This window comes from Gossypium raimondii, chromosome 6, assembly GCF_025698545.1.
Source record: "Gossypium raimondii isolate GPD5lz chromosome 6, ASM2569854v1, whole genome shotgun sequence".
In the NCBI taxonomy this organism is placed as follows: domain Eukaryota; kingdom Viridiplantae; phylum Streptophyta; class Magnoliopsida; order Malvales; family Malvaceae; genus Gossypium; species Gossypium raimondii.
Window position 1 is genome coordinate 36,471,778 of NC_068570.1, and position 2,676 is coordinate 36,474,453.

Consider the following 2,676-nt stretch of genomic DNA (forward strand, 5'->3'; position numbering starts at 1 on the left):
TCTTGTTTAAGGTAAAAGATTAAATCTGAAATGTAACTGTAGTTTGACATATATATATTGTCTTTCCCAGATTACTAGAAAAGAGTAATGTTATCATCATTGCAGCGGAGATATTTGTTTATGTCCGTTACCTGATACTTGTCTGTCCACCTGCATTAGTAAATTATAAAGATGTTATCAAGACAAGAAATTGACATCACTTGTGTTAAAATATTAAAGCTCCAAATGATAAAATTTCTCTTGCAAAAACACAACAAGCCTGTAATTACACAAATTGAGCATTCATTAAAAAAATGAGATAATCATATTCAATGGAATAATGTAGATCTAATATCATGCCAGATACTAATGTACAAACCTCAGTGCATTTAAGTATGACTAAAAATAAGTCAAAACTCAAAATTGAAATCACAAGCATAAAAGGCTGACTCAATCTAGGAAACATAGGAAATAGAAACATGTAAGAAAAACCAAATGAAAATGGAATTAAATTATCAAAGACTCTTACCAGTCTTCAGACACTTTTTGAACATTTTTAACATCTTACCAACATTGAAAACACTAAAGATTGCTTAAATATGTTAACAGAACAAACACCAATCATAACAATTTCCACCAGCTCTTGCAAAAAATGGAGAAAGCATCACACAAGCAATTAATCTAGCAAATATAGCATAGAAACACAAGACTAAAAGATCCTTAAAGCATATATCTTATCGCTTTCTTAACTACTCTATGTCAAGCAATTGATCTTGGCAAAACATATGAAATGGGCAACACTAGAACAAATATTTCATCTCGTTCAAATGGCCAAATCATGCAAATAAGGACTCAATTTCCTAGAAGAGAAAAAATGTTACCTAGTAAATTTGTGTATCTATGCCATGTTCTGCTAACAGCCATGTCATCATCGTATAATAATTCATAATTAATAATTCATATTTTACAGATTTTGAATAACACATCTTCTTGTCATGTTTGAGTTATTTATCTGTGTATGAATATGATGTATCATTTTATCTCTAATATTGCTAGTTCTAAAGGGAAACTCTCGATATCATAATTAGGTAGCTACAAAATCATACATAAATTATAATAAAAAAAATCTGCACTAAAATATCCCAAATGGTTCTTCGTTGACTATAGCAATGGTTCTGCACTAAAAAATCTGCACAAAATCATACATAAATTATACAGCAATGGTTCTTCGTTGACTACAAAGCGATATGTCTAACAAAAGAAGAATGAAAGAAAAAATAATTTTTCTTATTGTTTCTTGGTGTTGAGATGCAATTAAGAACCATGACTGACATTAAAATTTCAATAGAATGAACCAACCAAATATTGCAATTGCAGCATAATAGAACTCAAGGATTTCATAGGATTATTGCAAACTATCATCATTACATTACATGCCCGATTAAACAACAACAATAGTGATAATCCATAAACACAAACGAAGGCAATTCTCAGATCCGCATCCACACATACTACCAGGCAGAATTCGTGATTAAACTCACCCAACTAATCAATCTTCTCTAAAGAAAAACATCAACTTAACTCAATACAGAAACCAAAACATAAACTTCATGTTAATATCCTCTTAATATTAAAACCCACAATTTTATCATTAAAAAAATTCAAGAAATGCAAATAAAGAAAACTCAACTAATCGAAATCACAAGCCATTTAGAAAACAATCAAAGAACAAGAAGAGAATTTTCATCTGTTCAATTGAACATGCAATAGAACCAGTCAAAGAAAAGCCCAATGAAAATCATATATCTTGAACTAAAAATGAAATACTTTAAAAAGAATCAAAATTAGGAGAACAAAAGATTCAGATCAAGACAAAGGAAGTGGATGAGGTTTATTTTGGTGAATAATATAGCAAATATTCCAGATTATAGGTGAAGCAAAACTCACTTGTAAAATATTCCAGATCAGGCTACTGTGGAAAGAGTAGAAAGAAAAGAAAAAAATGTTCTTCCCTGCCCTAACCCAAGAAATGGGTTTTAAGCAAAGAGTTTTCCGTTCATGATAAAATGAGAAAAGAAACGTAGGAGAAGATCAACCTGGGCAGAAAATCCTTTGCTTCAGTTTCTAAGCCAAACGTAAGAAAGAAAAATCATAAAGAAGGAAAAAAATTACCTCTGCAATCAATAGAAAAAAAAAGGGAAATGTAGGAGAAAATGCTGAGGGCAGAAAATGGAAAATAAGAAAAACGGTGCTGAAGGAGTCCCTAATAGGTGCTGAAGGCAATGAATGCCTATTACAGCCAACCAAACATACCTTTGGTAGTGAGCCCATTGAATTAGGGGGAATGCATTCCTATTCCCTCCAACTAAACAAGTTGTAAGCGTTTTTTTTAAAAACTTCACATTAATAATATTGTAATTGGATTACTAAGTAGATTCGATTTGGTTAATGAATATTTTTCTTAAAAACAAAAGAGTGATTTTCATACAATTCAACTCAAGTAAAAGAATGACTTTACTAGATCACTTTGGTGATTAATATAACACATTTGACTTAGCCGAAACACCTAGGCTAGGTTGAGGGTGTTACAAGTATTGAATTATGGTATGCGTTGTTAATGTTGGCATGTTTTGGTAAATTTTTGAAAGGTAAATAGACATGTGAAATGGTACTTTATGTAACATCCCTAACCCGTCT

General features: G+C 31.0%; 1 long non-coding RNA gene across 1 annotated transcript; it reads right to left on the reverse strand.

Moving 5' to 3' along the window:
• Nucleotides 1-6: 6 nt before the first annotated feature.
• LOC105774638 (uncharacterized) lies at nt 7-2,306 on the reverse strand. The gene is made up of 3 exons (XR_001127474.2): nt 2,152-2,306; nt 1,927-2,075; nt 7-150 (listed from the first exon to the last, which is right to left on the reverse strand). It is a non-coding gene; the product is annotated as an uncharacterized LOC105774638 (long non-coding RNA).
• Between the last annotated feature and the right edge of the window lie 370 nt (nt 2,307-2,676).